Here is a 19,724-nt window from a genome sequence, read left to right as displayed (position 1 = left end):
TACTTGAGGGCAAGAGACAAAATGGATGCCGTATCTAAGATGGAACCCGTGGGTACAGATGAAAAACCCACATAATAAACGAACGGTTTAAGTCAGCACAGCGAAACTGCGCACACTTACTAAACTCGTCATTTGCGGTTCATAGATACCAGACTCGACCATATCCGTGCGAGTCGAAAACACCACTTACAATTGTCACGGAACCTCAGCAGCTAGGAGTCTTGAGCTGGCAATGTGAACAGTAGTTCACCACTTTGTGGCAAATGTATTAGTTCAAAGCCCAAGTGGATGGCAGACTTTGTGTGCGATGAAGTGTCTTAACTTTGTTTTTTGTTTGGGGGGGGTGGGGGTTGTTGTGTTGTGTTTATTATTCTTGTGTTCACACTCTGTTAGTGTCTCGCGCTGCAGTGTGCACGTCAGCATGAGTTGGGGCCTGAACTTCCCCCTCCACTGCCCCCACAAGCCTGCTCGCTTCCTGTGTCTCGACCACATGTTTACTTCATGTTCCTTCCTGCCTGGCGGGGGTGAGGCTTTACTGTACAGGCAGACAGACAGACAGCCGTGGCCTCTGCAGCTCTGCAGGGCCTCTGGATGGACCTGGGCTGAGGAGCAAAGGAGGGGATGTCTGAATCAAGCTCTGGAGGTGTGTGCTTCATCCAGGTGAGTGCAGCCCCTGTCAGCCCCCAGAGAGGCCTGGCTCCGGCTCAGCTGGAACCTCGAGCCCAAACCGAGCCGAGCCATCAAAGCTGACAGTGCGGCCTGGTGGGGGTGGCAGCCGAGCAAGAACCACGAGGAAAGGTGTGAAAAGAGGCTTCATTTCACAGCGAGCCTCTTTGTAAGAGTGTCTTCAAGGGCGCGGGTTCACGATGAGCCCGCGTCAGAAACTCTTCTTTGTTCAAATATCATGTTGCTGCGTGCACAGTAGGAACCTACTATGCACATATAGTTTTTAGTTCATTCATAACAGGAGCATGAATCATTCTAAATAAATGCACAGAAATGATGACTTTGAATAAATGCCTGGCGGTGGAGTATTCTGATCCGATGTACGAAGGTGAAACACCTCTGCCAGCCCTGCACTGATGCACTGACACACGGCTGCAGCACTCGTGACCCAGCGCGAGGCACACGTCACAGGCTGACCATGAAGGTGCACTTGAGGGGCCACACATCACCGCAGGAGGAAGCTACGCATCCTCTCCTGTTGTATTGCTTTGCTCATTGTGCCGAGCAGGATTTCTAAAGCATCGGCTCACCTTAACTCTCATGTTACCAGGGCTTTCGTGGTGAAAGGCGGAGCAGCACCTTTGTTACTTTCACCCTTACTGTTGCCAAGGCATTTCTACACTCTGAAAGGCCAGGCGCTCTGTGGGAGGGCAGGCACGCCGAGAACAGCCTTATTTCCAACCTGGAGGAGCGACGGTGTGGCCAGGGTTTGTATCACAGGACCCCAGGCCACACGCCATTCTGACGTCGCTTTTAGTACACTTGACCTCCGGGAACCTGTGGAAGAACACAGCGCAGCAGCTCCCTTGTCGGTGCCCTCTCCAGACGGACAGTTTGGTCGCTCTGTGCAGGGCAGTGCATCGGACCCTGTGAAGTATGTTCACGGAGGTGTTCCCTGGTGCGTCGTCACCCTTCCAAAGTCCACTGGCAGCAGCTCCTCTTGGCAGATCGAACCGGGAGGAGGGCAAGGTAGGTCCCTGGGAGAGAGAGAGAGAGAGGCGCGTCCTCGGGAGGAGGGCAGGGTAGGTCCCTGGGAGAGAGAGAGAGAGAGAGGCGCGTCCTCGGGAGGAGGGCAAGGTAGGTCCCTGGGAGAGAGAGAGAGAGAGGCGCGTCCTCGGGAGGAGGGCAAGGTAGGTCCCTGGGAGAGAGAGAGAGAGAGAGGTGCGTCCTCGGGAGGAGGGCAGGGTAGGTCCCTGGGAGAGAGAGAGAGAGGCGCGTCCTCGGGAGGAGGGCAGGGTAGGTCCCTGGGAGAGAGAGAGAGAGAGAGGCGCGTCCTCGGGAGGAGGGCAAGGTAGGTCCCTGGGAGAGAGAGAGAGAGGTGCGTCCTCGGGAGGAGGGCAGGGTAGGTCCCTGGGAGAGAGAGAGAGAGGCGCGTCCTCGGGAGGAGGGCAGGGTAGGTCCCTGGGAGAGAGAGAGGCGCGTCCTCGGGAGGAGGGCAGGGTAGGTCCCTGGGAGAGAGAGAGAGAGAGGCGCGTCCTCGGGAGGAGAGGAGGGCAGGGTAGGTCCCTGGGAGAGAGAGAGAGAGAGGCGCGTCCTCGGGAGGAGGGCAGGGTAGGTCCCTGGGAGAGAGAGAGAGAGAGGCGCGTCCTCGGGAGGAGGGCAAGGTAGGTCCCTGGGAGAGAGAGAGAGAGAGGCGCGTCCTCGGGAGGAGGGCAGGGTAGGTCCCTGGGAGAGAGAGAGAGAGAGAGGCGCGTCCTCGGGAGGAGGGCAAGGTAGGTCCCTGGGAGAGAGAGAGAGAGAGGCGCGTCCTCGGGAGGAGGGCAGGGTAGGTCCCTGGGAGAGAGAGAGAGAGAGAGGCGCGTCCTCGGGAGGAGGGCAAGGTAGGTCCCTGGGAGAGAGAGAGAGAGAGAGAGAGGCGCGTCCTCGGGAGGAGGGCAGGGTAGGTCCCTGGGAGAGAGAGAGAGAGAGAGAGAGAGGCGCGTCCTCGGGAGGAGAGCAAGGTAGGTCCCTGGGAGAGAGAGAGAGAGAGAGAGGCGCGTCCTCGGGAGGAGAGCAAGGTAGGTCCCTGGGAGAGAGAGAGAGAGAGAGAGGCGCGTCCTCGGGAGGAGGGCAGGGTAGGTCCCTGGGAGAGAGAGAGGCGCGTCCGTCCTACCTGTGCGAGTTTCAGTCTTGCAGGAAGAGGGCTGGGTGTTCCCTGCTCTCCTTCCCCCGGTGGGCCAGCATAGAGCCACCGCCGCCGGGCGCCCCAACCGCAGCATGCCCTGCTAGAGCAGCAGCAGGCCCGGAGCACCCGACACCCTCCAAATCAGGCACCCTGACCCGGCTCTTTGGAAAGAAGCAGGCCGACGACAACCTCTTTGCCCCAAATCCACCCTGGATCCTACCACAGACTTCCAGCAAAGGAGACAAGAACACCCACGGTCAGTAGAGCATTTATCATAAATCCCTCCTTCCTTCCTTTTTTAAATAACATGTTCCTGTTTGCTGTTCAACCCTTGTGGAATCCTCAGTGCTGTCATTCAGTGTGTTTTGGTCTTTAATGGTTGTCTTTTGCCTCATTGTGTTTGTTGGCCTCGGTCGTCTCGAGCTCTCAATGTTTCTAGGTCTGTGGCAAGCAGCTGGTTAATCCAGGCCAGCTTGTTTTTTTTGGATCCATTTCACGGCGAGCAACTAAATTAAACAAGAATTTTTTTAGCCAGTTCTTGTTAATTTCTGCTGCTTGTCCAGGGAAGCTTGCTCGGTGGTGACATGTGCTGTCTAATCTGTGTCTCTTGTTGAAATTGATTAAAATATTTTTACAAAGCAAAAGCCAGAACGTTTGACGTTGTCAATACTTAACGTGTGGGTCCGAGACTGTTTCTTTGTGGCCTTCTGGCTTCCTCCGTTCTTGCCTTAGGGCGGTGCTTTACATGCCAACGTAGGTTTACCTTGTTTAAATGTGTAATCTCTTCAAAAGAAGACCTTCCCACTGTCCTATATGTTGAAGAAAGCAACAACTTCAGTCCTGTAACACCTGGCCTCAAAACGTATCCTTTCATTCCAACTCCGAGTTTTCCTTCCTTTCTGAATTTCCCATTCTCTGTGTGCCAGGGGTTTTGGATTCAGATCAATATGAATGAGAGAGACGATTGTGAGACAATCTGGCCTCATCAATGGAAACAAGGGTGAGACAGGAAAGAGAGTGAGATATAAGGATGTTCCTATAGCGGCCCAGCATGCAGCAAGCCACCATCAAAAGGGCACATTTTTAATCAGCGGTGTTTACATTCCGGGGGAGGGGATTTGGGGTGGGGGCAGGGTACCCCATCCAAATTCCTTCGGTATAACCGGAAGACATTTCATAAAAAGGGAAATGTGTGATTTTACCAGTCAGTTAGAACGAAACAGCACAGTGCTTCTATTCTAACCTGGAAAACTAGCTTGGAATTGTCAGTGGTATTACTATAAACATTAAACTAACCGAAAGGTTTTCCGTTCGCAGAGGGGTGAGACAGGGTTGTGTTCTTGCACCGACCCTGTTTTGCCTCTTTGTGAACGGGATAGTTGACCATCTAACCAGGATACCCAATATCGATGCACCAAAGTTGACTGGCAGCATGGTGCCTGCAATTATGTTTGCAGACGACACCCTGCTGCTGTCTAAATCCCCTATGGGCATTCAGCATGTACTGGACGGGTTCCTGCAGTTCTGCTTAGATGGAGGACTTGAAATTAACGCCCAGAAGGCTAAATACATGATCCTCAACCCAAAGCCGCATAATCGTTCCTCCCCAAGGCTAGGAGAAGTCCAACTGGAGCGGGTGTATTCAATCGAATACCTTGGGATTACTCTCAATGAACATCTAACGTGGTCATCCCACCAGGCGAAAGCAAATATTAAACTGGCACAGTTGGCGGGAGGCACTATGAGATTGGCTAAAAAATCCCCCTTCCGTCCACTAAGCCCTATAATTCACATTTATAAAGCTCAAGCCCGGGGTGCTGTCACGTATGGGGGTGAGTTGTGGAGGCACACTCTATCATCTAAATTATTAATAACAGAAAACAAATTTTTGAGACAGATTGTTGCCCTCCCACAGAGTACACCATTACTCCCGCTCAGACTGGACTTGGGCATTCGACCTATAACGGAGGTACTGGGCTTAAAGCCTCTGACATTCTGGCGGCGAATATGGAGTAGCCCGGATCTTCAAATCTACAGAGCTGAGCTGCAGGAATTTCTGGAACTTCCCAGTGCCAAAACAATGCCATGGTTGATCTACATTAGGAAAACGCTGGAGGCAATTGGACTACACGAATTGTGGAGTGACCCACTCAACATGTGCCCCAGGATCCCAAAAAAGGCACTGTCGAGAGCTTATTATGAGCAGATGCTCCATAGATCCATGGATGGAACACGTGAGGGTTCGTTGTCTAATACGTTTATACAAACTAAAGACTCTTACCAACTTGAAAGCGTCCTAGATGCCATGTCTTCGCAATTAACGAGGAAATTATTTCTCCAATGGAGATATGAAACGCTTCCTTTAGCATCATTTACAGCATCTTGGTCCTCTTGCTCCTCATTAGAAACTTGTCCATCTTGTGGCCACTCAAAGGAGAATGACATTCATGTTGTCTTCTTTTGCAGGGGATATGAAAAGAGCAGAAAATATTGGCTAGTTCCATTGCTTAGGAACTTGGGATTTAGAACTTTTCTACCCGCGTATAGAATCCTTAAGACAGACTTATCCCCCTCCCCGGTCTTTGCGCTATCCAAATTTTTAACCTCTATGTGGTATGCCCGATGTCGTCGTATAAAAATGATGTGCTAAAAATCTGCAAGATAGCCCCAAAAACTGAGTGACTCTTTTAAATTTTAGTGTTAATGTGATCACTATGTTGTTTAATATGTTTTTAATTTTTTTTATATTGAATTGAATGTACATCTTTTAGGATCTGTGATCGAAATAAAGATTTAATAAGATAAGATAAACATTCAATAACGGTATTTCACCTCGGACGTTTTACCAGCTAAAAAAATTCGGCCACCTAGAAATGAGGGATAAGGTGTTAATGGCCAGCTAATTAAAGATGGTCAATGGACGCTTAACTAAAAGACTGATGTAATCTAAGGCAGAACAGCACGTTGCAGTGTTGTTTGTGTCAGGACTCTATTCTGTGTTTTAGTGCTGCATGCATTATAGGCCCGGTTTAATACAACTAGTGTTGACTTAAGAATGTGCATCTGAGGTGCAAGGAAAGGACCTTGAAGCAGAAGAGCGGGTCAACTTGACATTTTTAGGGCGAGCCTTCGTGATGCAAAGGGTCGGAGGTGTTAGTAAGCATTGGCAGAAGCATGCAATAAAGCCACATTTGAAAGGTGGCAGCTGCCAAACTGAACTCGGACTTCCTGTTCTTAAGGTTTAGTGGGTTACCACCTGTTTCCCAGAACTCGCAGGGCACACGTGTTTATCAGAGGGGCTGGACACGTTTCATCATTCCAATGTCGCTGAAAGCAGCACCTGTTGTCTGTGTCTGGCGTGAGAAAGCGCTATAAAAGGGTGTTATGAATTGTAAAGTGCTTGTTACGGTAACTATTAACCCTACAACGGTGGATGCCTTACACAGTGCCCGTGCGTTAATACCCGCAACATACACGGTACAACACCCTGATATCTGCGAATAGAAACGCAATAAAAGTCTGACCTTGTTCTTATCCTTGGGTCCGGGGACCCCTTCAGGTTCGCAAAGCCTCCTCAGGGGGGTCACTCACTGCTTGGAAAATGAAATAATATGTTTTTTTATTTTCACTTGATATAGCGCAATGACTCATATCGGCCGGTGTATCTGGGCGCTTAGACAACATAGCACAACCACAACTAAAATAACCAGGCCTTCAAGAGTTTTTTAAACTAAACAAAATCTGGACAACTGCGGAGATGGGACGGAAGTTGATTCCAAGCCGAGGGGCGGTGAAGAGTGAGATCTACCTCCGACTCTGGAAGAGCGGAGGGGGGAACGGTCAGTCGCGCTTTATGGCTAGACCGAAGAGTTCTGGAAGAGCAGGAATGACGTCATTTATCCTCTATGCACGTGGGCTCTGCCCATCAAAGACTTGAGGCAGCAGACCTTAAAAACAGGGCATTTCCTGACCGAAGCCAATGCCGGGTTCTCAGAGTTGGAGCCGGGCGGTTACTTACCTAGCTTGCAGCATCGCTTTGCACCAACTCAAGTCTGGACAGTGAGGGGTCATTGGCTACTAATGACAAGGGCTGGTTTAACATCCTGGCAAATTGGCAATGACCCACAGCTGGGGAGGACTGACCCAAGAAACAGAAACAGAAACGTACAATCGGGTAAGTGACGGCCGGGCCAGCACTGCAGGTTCCAGCTCTGTTGCCCTAAACACAGCTCTTCCAACACAGTGAGCGTCCTGGGGCCTTTTCCACATTCACTGGGCACTGGTGCACAACAAACAGCGCAAGTGCTCGTTTGCACAGCTGTCTTTTGGTGAAATACAGAAATTCTTAGCGCTTACTCTATTCCATATGCACAAATGTGTTTTTCACCGTTGCAAAAATGAGGTAAATAGTTTGCGAAACATTTTCATAGTTTGATTGCAAATAATTTTATGTTAAATAATTTGGTTTTAACAAAGGAAAATATATCATTAGTGAACATCCACTAGTAAAGAAATTAAGCGAACTAATTTTACAGTATTTATGAGGCTTTAAGAGTTAATGCTTTAACGTAATTCACAATCAACGTAGTTTCTTTTTTCATGTTTTAAAAATGAATAAACTATAGATTTTCTGGTTTTTTTAATAGGAACACACAAAACATCGAATCTATTCATTTTCTCAATGTTTGCCCTTGTGCAAAACTAATTTATGTAAAGTGTAGCAGTGCCAATCGTGCTATCTTCATTCTGTAATAAAAAAAAATGCACCAAATCTGTTTTCGTACCTGTATGAAATGTATATAAGAAGGCTACTTGATGGATGATGTGAGTGCTGCCCATTACAAAGCCCCAATAACCTATGAAATATGTTGCACAACCCCACCTTCTTTTAGTTCTGACAACCCTTTCGTCCCTTTTCTCCTCATTAGTAATACAGATATTTCCAGAATTTCTCCTAATTTAAACACTGCAAATAACTCCACATTAATACTTTTTAAGTTATTATTGCGTTCAAAGCTGCTGTAAGAACTTCCTGTTACAGGCAGGGGGCAGCACTGATCTGCATGTGAGTTGAGACAAGACCCGAATTACGGGACACCCCATATTCAAACACACTCAAGACAGGCAGGGATGGACCTGAGACACTCAGTATTTGGGTCTGATAAACCAACCATCAGACCGTATTATTACATTATTTGCAGTAGTAAATAGGCTAGGCCCAGCCCCCACTTACCTGTGACCAGCCCACCGACCAGTCCAGCCCTTTCAGACCCGGCTCTTTGGCCTCGAGGCTCACACCTACCTTCAGTGTGTGAAGAGGTTTTGGTGCAAGTCTGATTGATTTATAAATCAGCCTCAATGCTGCATGAATGTAGCACCCTCTGTTCGGCCTCACCCAGTCCTCTGTCGATGTAGCAGCCTCCGTCATGTGTTCTTTAAGCACACATAGCAGCTTGAGTCATATATGCACATAGCAGTGTAAGTCATGTGTGCACATAGTAGGTCCAGATATCATTGCGGTACTTTGGGTATGCATGGAACAGCCTCACTCATGTATGCATTTAGTATTGGGAGTCATGATTGCAATCAGAAGCATCAGCCTTCTAAATATGTCACTACTTCGGTTATGTACCCACGTGGCAGCCAGCCTCATTGCTCTATGCATGTTAGAGCCTCTGCCGCGTGTGGTTGTAGAAGCCTAAATCATATGTATGCATGTGTAGGTACTTATATAGCGCAAACCTAGCAGTGAAGAAACAGAGCACTCTATAAATACCATTATGTGAAGGGTCTGGAGATGATGTACATCAAGTGTGGATGACGCAAATACATTGTAACACATTTCAGGTACAGGAAGATTACGTGATTTGCCAACAAGCATCCGATTTTGAGTCTAGCACTGAGGCTGGGATTCAAACCGGAGGTTCCAGAACCAAAAGGCAGAAGTTTGCATTCCCAGGACACATCCCCTCATATCTGCATGTCTGCATCTCCTTTCATGTATGCATGTAGGCGCTCCGGTCGTGTGTGCATGAAGTAGTGTTAGTAGTGTGTACATGCGTTACCCTCTATTGTCTGCGCATGTGTGTATATAAGGACAAAGGCCAGTGAATACTGAAGTACTGGGGACACCTATTCTACTCTGCAAAACTGCACTCCATGGCACTGCATTTTACGCCAATCCACTCTACTCCAGCCCCTGGTAGGCCTTAGTGGCACCTATGCCCTGAGCACCTATAGTGCATGGTACAGGGGATGACAAGGAGTCCATTTCCAATTGTGGTATGTACCTATAGCACATGTATTATAAATTTAGAGAGAGAACAGCAGGCTGGGGGTCTGATTAGCAGGCCCACAGCCTCAGTAAGTCGAAAACCAGTGAAGCAAAAAGCAAAAATTGGGGTGACCATAGGATAGCAGACCCTACTCTCCTACATACTATATGCCACTACACTTCATACTACACCACTCTAAGCCACTCTTTTACAATCTACACCACTCTACTCCACTGCAAAATAAGCAGCGCCATTCTATGCCACTATACTCTACACAACTTTTATCTACCCCACAGTGCTCTACATCACTTAATATACACATAATTCCACTGCACACCATACCCCATATTTACACTACACAAATCCACTCCTCGCAATTCCATGCCACACAATTACACAACTAACAATTCCAATCCCACCCACATAATTTCACTCAAACCACATACATCCACCCCATAACACAAGTGTGAAAGACATTGCCATTTACAACACCAATGGTTCTAACTCAAAAAAATGCGAGACCTATTGCATTTCTAATGCTTGTTGAATTTTTAAAACCGTGACACCTTGTCTTATTTCAACTTGATGTCTGGAACACGATTTGCTGCCCCCTAACGGAGGAGGGAGGAGGTGCTGCTTGCTCCTAGGAGCTCTGCTACGTGAGTTTGGAGCCTGTTTTTATTTATTTATTTATTTTTTATATAGCCGGACTTTACCTGAAGGTGTCAGAGCGCTTCACAAAGGAACAGAACTGATACATGAGAAGAAAATTACAAGTAAACATTTTACAAAAGCAAACGTTACGTTACATGAGGCAAAGGTGACAATTATGAGCAAACAAAATACAAGAGGTGGCAAACGATACATCGGGGTATCTGGTTTATTAGGTTTCGTAGAGAGACCTATTGCCGCCCATCCACAAAGCTGACTTTTTACGATGAGGATTTTCAACAGTTCACGTGAAATCACGTGACCACAAGCTCCTCGTGCACGAGCTTGCATTCGATCATCAAAGGCACACAAGCTTCTCCCAGCAGGCAGCCCACCCCCCTCCCTCTCCATATGGTCGCTCGAGTTGCAGGCAGCCCACCCCCTCCCTCTAATCCCACATCTTCCCCGAGCCTTCTGCCTATCAGCCTCCCTCCCATCTCGCTGATCCACTTCTCCCTGCCAGCAGCATTTGCCACATCAAAGGCTTCTGCTGCCCCGCCCCCTGCCGTCACTTATTCACGGCCGCAGGCCGTGACTCGCATGTGCTCCATGCCCCGCCTCCTCTCTATCCCTCGCTCTCCGCCAGATGCTAGTTTTATTCTTTAGGCCCCCACCATTTGCTCAGGACATTGCTTGTTGTCAGTGACCTCTTACAATGCTATGCCATCCCTACGTGCCTATACTCCCCTCCCTCCGTGTTCCAGCCGCTGCGCCTCAACTCCCTGCTGGGGAGTGCCAGCACACCCTACACTTGTGCGCATACTCTCTCATCGTGACAACACTCAATCGGCCATACGACTCACCAGTCCTCCTGCTACTGCCTGTCATGCCTGTGCCCCGTTCTTCATTCCTTTGCTTTCTGTGCGCTTGTATCATCTTCTATATAGTCTCTACCTGCACTCCACAAGCTTCCTGCCGCAGGGGTTGTGGAATTGTATAAAATATATACTTGATTGCTTCCGAAATCTACTTATCCCGTTAACAAAAAAATCCACTTTTGCCGTCGTGCAGAGAGAAGACACATTTCGGCAGCATTCCCATTATATAGGAGTTTTGATAACTGCGTCTCTTATTGTGTCATGGCTCATGTAATATTATGGGTTGGTTTCCCGCAAGGTTCTAATTTTGCCACCTCTCTTCAAATCTATTTAGATCTCGGTCATGAGCTGAGCAGAATGTAATTCCCATATGGCATTCTGTTCTGTTCGATCATGAGTGAGCCTTTGTTCACAGACTGCGTGTGAGAATAACGGATACAATTTTACCGGACAAAACGATCCAGCTGGTAAAATCAGTTTGGGAACCGGCTGCATTACAATGTGGATCCTTATTCCTGCCCTACCAAACCCTCAGAAAGTGAAACTGAAAGCCTGTAATGCTGCCCCCTGCCTGACTACAGTCTCTCCTGTCAACCCTGCCGTCCTCCTCCTTGCCACACTGCAGCCCCCCATGTTTATGACCTACCTAGTTTCTCATTGTAATGCACACAGCGCTCATTCAAGCTGAACAATAGAGGAGGCATTAAACCCCCCCCCCCCCCCTTCCCCCCCTCCCCCCAATAGTGCGCTCCCTGCTGTTTTGACACCAGGCGTTTGCAAAATAGGGTTTCTTTCAGCAGAAAAACAAGGGAATCAAGGGAAGAGCAGCAGGCTCTCTGCAGAGCTGCCTGCTAAAAAATATTTTTTGCTCCTCCATCCTCTCCGAGAGGTAGTACTGCCACTCATGAGACCCTCCTCTCACATTGACCCCTCCATTGCCTCAGCTCACCTCTCCTCCCCCTCTTTTCAAAATGCAACTCAACCATTTTGGTACATTTGCTTCCAGTAGCAGCACGATTTTGCTGCGAGCGCTAATGAAAGCCCGCCTTTCCTCATTACCCTGCAGCGCTGCTTCTAATCACCTCTTTCATTGTTCAGTGCACACGTACTGTACACAGGGCCAGAAAGGTCTAACCACCGAGAGACACCACGGGACAACTCCACAAACACTTTTCTTTGCAGATTATGGGTTTTACCATTCCAGCTGCTTCCCCCAGTGAAAGTTGGGTAACAGTGAATGACCAGCCTCCAGCAACATGTTCTATTGTGCGATGATTTCTGTGTTTTGACATGCAAGGGAACGTTATTTGCTAAGAGTTTGCAGCGAGTTACATTCTTGCGGGGAAACACTTGGAGGGAAGAGGACGGGGTACTCTATGTCGCACTCTTGCTAAAATGTAGGTGATTTGAATTATATTGAGAACGCACACACTGAATATTTGTGCTCAAATGGGGTACTTCCTCCTAAACCTGCAGAGTTCACACGTATGCAATACGAACCGTATTACACACGGAACACAAAGATAAACATTAAAAGAATTCTGCTAAAGTACTATAGTCAAAAGTGAACATCTATAAGCTGAATTTTGTTGCTTAGATAGGGGCACTCTTCTAAAAATGCAGAGTAGGTATGTATGCAATGCAAACCGTATTGCACCCACACGATATAAAGATACACGTTTAAAGGAATTCTAATAAAGTACTGCAGTCAAGATGTAGCTAAATACAGCTGGCTAAAAACAATGGGATCGCTGCTTTTGGGTTATCCGTAGTAGCCCTTTCAACCATAACAAGCATTGGCAAAACCAATACGTCTCGCCTGTTTGGATTGCTACCTGATACTGCTGTGCGTGCTCTAATCAGAGGGAGATACGGTGGAATTGTCATGTCTGCCCCCTTCTAGCCCGTCCACGGATCTCTTGGTGCTACCAAGCTGTATGGTACTGTAGGCTTGCGCAGGCCGTTGTGCTGCACATTCTTCCCTGCTCTGACTGCGCAATGTTTAACACAGTAATCCTCAGAGTCCGCGTCGGTAGACACACAAGCTACTAATCTCCCTTCACTCCATTTATCACGTCATGGAAGCAATTGTTGTTTGCAACCTTACACCCCTCACCCTCACATACACTCACCCTCACACCCCCACACCCCCTCACACACCACCTCACCCTCACACCCCCTCACCCTTGCCCTCACACCCCCTTGCCCTTACCCTCACCCTCACACACCCTCACTCACCCTCTCTCACCCTCACACACCCTCTCACCCTCACACCCCCTCTTACCCTCACACCCCCTCTTACCCTCACACCCCCTCTCACCCTCACACACCCCCTCACCCTCACACACCCTCTCACCCCACACACCCTCTTACCCCCCTCACCCTCACACACCCTCTCACCCTCACTTACACCCTCTCACCTTCACACACCCTCTCACCCTCACACATCCTCTCACCGTCACACACCCCCTCACACACCGCCTCACCCTCACACCCCCCCTCACCCTCACACCCCCTCACCCTCACACACACCCTCACCCTCCCACCCCCTCACCCTCACATCCCCTCACCCTCACATCCCCTCACCCTCACACCCCCTCACATCCCCTCACCCTCACATCCCCTCACCCTCACACCCCCACACCCTCACACCCCCACACACCCTCACACCCCCACACCCTCGCACCCCTCACCCCCCTCACCCTCACACACCCCCTCACCCTCACCCACCCTCACCACCCCTCTCACCCTCACTTACCCCCTCACCCTCACACACCCTCTCACCCTCACACACCCTCTCACCCTCACACACCTTCTCACCCTCACACACCATCTCACCCACCCTCTCACCCACCCTCTCACCCCCTCACCCTCACACCCCTCACCCTTACACCCCCTCATCCTCACTATCACACCCCCTCACCCTCACATCCCCACACATCCCCACACACCCTCGCAACCCCACACCCTCACACCCCTCGCCCACCCTCACCTACCCTCACTCCTCCCACCCTCACACACCCTCACCTCCCTCACCCTCACCCACCCTCACCTCCCTCACCCTCACTCACCCTTACTCACCCCCTCACCCACCCTCACACCCCCTCACCCCCCTCACCCTCACACACCCTAACTCACCCACACACCCTCACTCACCCTCACACCCTCACAAACCTCACACACCCCACCCTCACACACCCTCACCCTCACACACCCTCTCACCATCACACACCCTCCCACAAACCCTCCCTCTCCCATACATGCCCTCCCTCTCCCTCACACGCCCTCGCTCTCACCCTCCCTCACACCCCCTCACCCACTCACACACCCTCACCCTTACACGCCCTCACTCACACACCCACTACCCCACACACCTTCACCCTCACACACACCCTCACTCTCACACACCCTCACACACACCCTCACTCTCACACACCCTCACCCTCACTCACCCTCACACACCCTCACCCTCACACACCCTCACCCTCTTACACACCCTCACACACCCTCTCACACACCATCACACTCTACCGCCCTCACACTCTACCGCCCTCACTCTACTGCCCTCACTCTACCGCCCTCACTCTACCGCCCTCACTCTACCGCCCTCACTCTACCACTCTACTGCCCTCACTCTACCACTCTACCGCCCTCCCTCTACCACTCTACCGCCCTCACTCTACCACTCTACGGCCCTCACTCACTCTATCTATCTTTCGCCCTCACTCTAGCTATCTATCGCCCTCACTCTATCTATCTTTTGCCCTCCCTTTAGCTATCTATCGCCCTCACTCTATCTATCTTTCACCCTCACTCTATATATCTATCGCCCTCACTCTATCTATCGCACCACCACAGCATCACTCAGGGATACCACAGCATCACTCAGGGGCACCATAACATCACTATGCGCTACCACAGCATCACTGAACGCCACAGCATCACTCGTCGCCACCACAACATCACTCAGCGCCTCCACAGTATCAATCTGTGCAACCATTCAACAATAACGGGTTCAAATATGTTCTCTCAATGTTTCAAGCTTTATTACAAATGTCACAAAAAGATGTTAATATTTCACTTCTGTTCTTGGCTTTTCGTCACAATAAAATACACTGAACATAATCTTAACAAAAGTTATTTACAAAAGTTTAAGCTATTGCCATTATAAATTACAATCACTTTTATTTAAGTATTAATTATTAAAAAAAATAAAAGCCATTGTTATTTGTAATATCAATACAACTAAGTCACATAAATACAAAACATGTTGCATTACAAATGCTATAGGTGTCACATTTGCAAAAGATAAAAGTATTGGCATTGTAAATAACAAAGCTATTAATTTCGCTATTTTCAAAACCAACACATAAATACAAAATTTGTCATTTACAAGACCAATAGCTCAAACTTTCCTAATGCGAGACCTATTGCATTGCAAATGCTTGTTAACAAAGGAATGATGGGAATATGCAGACAAGGCAGGAGCACAGAGCATAAGGCGAGGGATCTGCAGAACAAGAAAGGCAGGACATGTCCACTCAGAACTGGAGCAATAGTAACCACAGCCACACAGAGGCAGGACAAGGCTTGCAAACCACAGACCCAATTAACTAACCAGAAGAGGAGGAAATGGAATCAAGGAATAGAGAAGCCAAATGAAAGAGCAAGCCTGGAGCCAGGGCCGGCTTTAGCGCTGGCGGCGCCCGGTGCGCCCCCACACCCCATGACCGCCTCCTCGGATTCTCCTACTACCACCGGGCAAAAGTGCCCCTCATCTCTCCAATCATACCTTATTACTAAATACAGCGCCCCTCCTGAGAACAGCGCCCCCCTCCACAGGTCAGCGCCCGGTGCGGCCGCACCAGTCGCACTGCCCTACAGCCGGCCCTGCCTAGAGATCTAGGAGCAGCGACGCGACAGAGAGCGCGTGGACACTCAGTAGACAGCACTGTTTCGAGCTGCCGGACACCAGGGTGACCAACTGACACGGTGCAAATTCAGGACGGTCAGTGTAAAAATTCAAGACAAAGGGTCAAAATTCTGGACAAAAAAAATTGGACAAAACATACATTTTACAGACATATCAGAAGAGGTGGCACAACAATATATAAGGAAATCAAAAACCCTGGCAACCAGGTATAAAGTGGGCGCACAGACGACAGTTAGGGTTATATAGGGTAACTACTCTTATATCAATTATGTGCATCAGAAGCGAAAAGAAAAGAGGTCGGTTACCAGACAACCCCACACGCCCTCACTATGTGAGCACCTTATCAATAATACTATACTTCTCCCCGAGCCCACTCCTTTAATCTATCCCCAAATTTTTTTTCAATTATTTCCTTATATGCCCTATTTCTTCATAGGTACAGCATCTCAAACAGTACGATATGATAAGATACTATTCCACAGTCAATATCCACAAAAATCCAAAGGTTGTTCATCCAGTTTGTTCTTCAATTAATAATCCATCACCAAATTCTTGGAATGTCTTTAATCCAATTAAAAATTTCTTCAGTAGCAGCCAAATCAATTATCTCCAACAGCAGCCAACACGTGTTTCGTCTACACTTAATCCGTGTGAATTGACTTTGTCAGGGCTGGTTAAATTTCCTTTCAAATAAACCTGGTATTCCAAATCTTAGCATTCCTAATTGTCATTATCAAGATCTCAAATAGTGAATCCAATCTACGCGCAATTGGTAATGTTGTGTAGATATATAAGTATATAAATCACCCACGATCTGCCACTCGAAGATCGCAGTCTTAAATTTAACCCGTATATAACTTGTCCATTCACAGACAGCAGGTGATAAGAAAAAATATATCAGTCGATCACCGTCCCCGCGAGATTCCGAGCATGGAGTGAGTAGACGTCGGTAATAGCTCACCCACAAGTGAATATAGAAGATTACTACAGATTAGGTGATACATATATTATAAAAATACAAGGTGACGGTGATCGACTGATATATTTTTTCTTATTTAAAAAAAAAATCTTTTTATTATTTTGAAATACAAACAAAACATGAACAGGGGACAATGCAATTAGAAAGCATTCCACATTCCGAGTTAATATGAGACTTGACAATTCTGCATCAATTAGTAGAGCATATAATCCCCAATCAAACTTGATGTTGTAACGCCAAGCCTTTCAATCAACCCATGGCCGCTCCTGGGTTCAGGCTCTTAACTTCTAAGCAATGCCTCCTTCCTAGTCCCTCAAAACGATTATCAACTCCCATCCCCCCAACCCTGCCGCTGGCGCTGTGTGTAGATAACAAGTGTTGCAAGGTACTCCCTTCGTGTTTAATGTACTCATGGATCCTCGTATGCTCTATATTAAGATTCCTCATAACCTCCTATGCCTTGAGGACCTCCCGTTGTGCCAATTCCTCCCAGCCCGGCTGTGGCCACTCATGCTTGTTCCTCCCCCGCCGAGGACACTGAAGTCGAATCAACCTCCATGTCCAGCATCCAGAGTTCTCCCACTAGAGCCTCCCATGCCCGAGCCGTTTCTAGCACTTTTTCATTATGGGACCTATGCGCCTGCTGCATCCTGATGGAACTCTCACTTCCCGCCCACTGAAGTAACGCTGCCTTCCACCTATCGTAGCTTGGGCCAACCGCTGCCTTCCAATGCGACGTTATTTCCCTCTTGGCTAAGATGAGGCCCAAATCCATAAACTTACTAGTTATCTTATTCTTACTAGTATGTGGGAACCAGTGTAACAAGCATGCCCCCTTGTCCATATCAATCTGCCACTCAGTCACCCTACATAGCGCCCCGGTCACCTCCTCCCAGTATGTACCTAGCTGAGGGCAATCCCAGAACATGTGGATTAGATCTGCTCCCTCAGTACGACAGCGGGGGCATATCGCTGTATCAATTCGGAAATATTGATTCATTTTAGCAGGTGTGAGGTATGCCCTATGTAACACAAAGATTTGAATCAACTGGAACCTAGCATTCCTAGTCCCCTTCCACGCCCTTCGAAGTATTTGTGACCAGGCCGCTTCTATGATATCCTTCTCTAGGTCCACTGCCCACTGCTCCCGCAATCTTTGTAGCGGGGTAAGTCCATCCCCTAACATTCGCTTATATAGACAGGTAATTGCCTTATACGTGCCCGCTGCCATCACCACATATTGACATACTCCTCTTATTGGAGGTTCAGAAAGGCCAGCCCCCCATTGTTTTTGCAAAGCAGCACTCAAGGCCGCGTGCAACAGGAAGTGACCCCGCGGAAGGCCAAAAGTTTCCTGCAACGCGCTGTAAGGTAACAGTGCGCCGTCTGCATATAGATCGCCCACCATCTACAGGCCCTGTTCCTACCACTCCGCCAGGCCGGACCAATCGCCCCCATGCGGCAGCGCTGTGCACATGCCCAGTGGTATCTCGGGTGCATAAGGCCTCAGCACTCCAAGTCTACTGTGGAACCGTTTTCAACAATATTGAAGGGTACTCTCCACCATGGATAGGTCAGCAATCCTCAGCCTCTGCTGCATTATCACAAACGATAACACGTGTCTCGGTACGTCTGGCATAGCCTCCCTCTCCAGTCCTCTGAACTCCAGCGCCACCGCCTGAGTGAGGATCTGGAACTGTGCAGCTAGATAGTATAACTCAAAATATGGAGTAGCGAGGCCTCCTTCTTCCCGCGGCCTCATTAGCGTTTCCAATGCTACCCTACGCCGACCTGCACCCCAAATAAAGCCGCCCACTGCCGAACGGAGTTGACGGAAGAATGCCGCTGGTATTCGTATTGGTAAAGTCCCAAAAAAGTATAAGAGGAGAGGGAGCACCACCATCTTCAAGAGCGCGACCCGCCCCGCCACTGACAACGGAAGAGACCCCCAAAACCGCATACTGCCTCTCAAGCCCCTCATCGCTCTCTCAATATTACCCTCGAATAGGTCCTCCTGTGTATGATACACCTGTGTTCCCAAATAAGGAAGGCATCGTGGCTCCCACGCTAGATCGGGCGGAACACCGGCGGGGCACATGCACTTGATACTGGGAAAACACAAGTCTTGGCGCAGTTAACCCGCAGGCCCGAGAGGTCTCCAAAACGGCGAGAAGGTTGCGCGCCCCACTCAGGGCGTCCCCCGCATCATTCAAGAACATAATGAGGTCATCCGCGTAAAGAGAGATATGGTGTTCGCGGCCTCTGAGCTGCAGGCCCCGGTATGCATCTCCCAGCCTTGCATACGCTGCCAGCGGCTCTATCGCAAGAGCGAACAACAGCGGAGAAAGGGGGCAGCCCTGTCTAGTGCCCCGCCCCTCGGGGTAGGAGGGGGAAACAGCCCTTCCCACCCGAACTCTAGCGGTCGCTGACAAGTACAGGATTTTAGTCCACTGAACATATCCAGCCCCAAGCCCAAACGCCGTCATAATGGAGAACAGATAGGGCCATTCCAGGCTATCATACGCCTTAGCAATGTCGACCGAGAGCACCACTGCCTGTCCCTGCCCTCCATGCCCCTCATCCAAGACCCCTAACAGCCTACGAACACTACTGGCAGTATTACGCGTCGGGATAAAACCAGCCTGGTCCGCATGCACCAGCCTCATCATTAGTGGATGGAGCCTAGCAGCGAGCACACGGCTCAGTATTTTATAATCCGTAGTAAGCATGGAAAGAGGCCTATATGCCGCTGGGTCAGTCGGCGGCTTCCCAGGCTTAAGAAGCGGTATAATGATGGCCTCCCTAGTAGACTCTGGTAACATCCCCGTCTCCCGAGCCTCCCGGTACATCTCTAGCAATCTCGGAGCCAGTAGGTCAATGTAGGCCAAATAGAATTCTATAGCCAATCAGTCGCTCCCAGGCGTTTTGTTGCGTGCTAATTGCTTAATGGCGCAGCGGATCTCGGCCAATGTAATATCTTGTCCTAGAGCTTCCGCCTTCTCCTCCTCTATCACGGGTAAATCTAAGGCTTCCAGGAACGCCCATGTTTCCGCCTCACCAGTTTGTAGGTGGCTGGTGTAAAGGTCTGCATAAAAGGATCAAAACAATTCATTGAAACGATGTTGTTCATACTCCAGGTGTCCAGCGGGGGAGGCCAGTGCCAGATTAGGTACGCACC

General features: G+C 49.2%; 1 protein-coding gene across 2 annotated transcripts in view; it reads left to right on the top strand.

Annotated features, from left to right (window-relative positions):
* The first annotated feature begins 517 nt into the window (after positions 1-517).
* LOC147700537 (uncharacterized) overlaps positions 518-19,724 on the top strand; it is a 55,705-nt gene continuing 36,498 nt past the window's right edge. Inside the window, exon 1 of one of the 2 annotated variants that reach the window (XM_086929690.1) lies at positions 518-660. The gene's annotated coding sequence lies outside the window, so the exon portion shown is untranslated. Of the gene's footprint in view, positions 661-2,726; positions 3,087-19,724 lie in introns of those variants that run through there. The other variant, XM_086929691.1, reaches the window with a different exon arrangement.

Source organism: Lissotriton vulgaris, chromosome 7 (assembly GCF_964263255.1).
Source record: "Lissotriton vulgaris chromosome 7, aLisVul1.2, whole genome shotgun sequence".
Taxonomy (NCBI): Eukaryota; Metazoa; Chordata; class Amphibia; order Caudata; family Salamandridae; genus Lissotriton; species Lissotriton vulgaris.
Note: the sequence above shows the minus strand (reverse complement) of the source record. Positions and strands in the feature narration are given on the sequence as shown.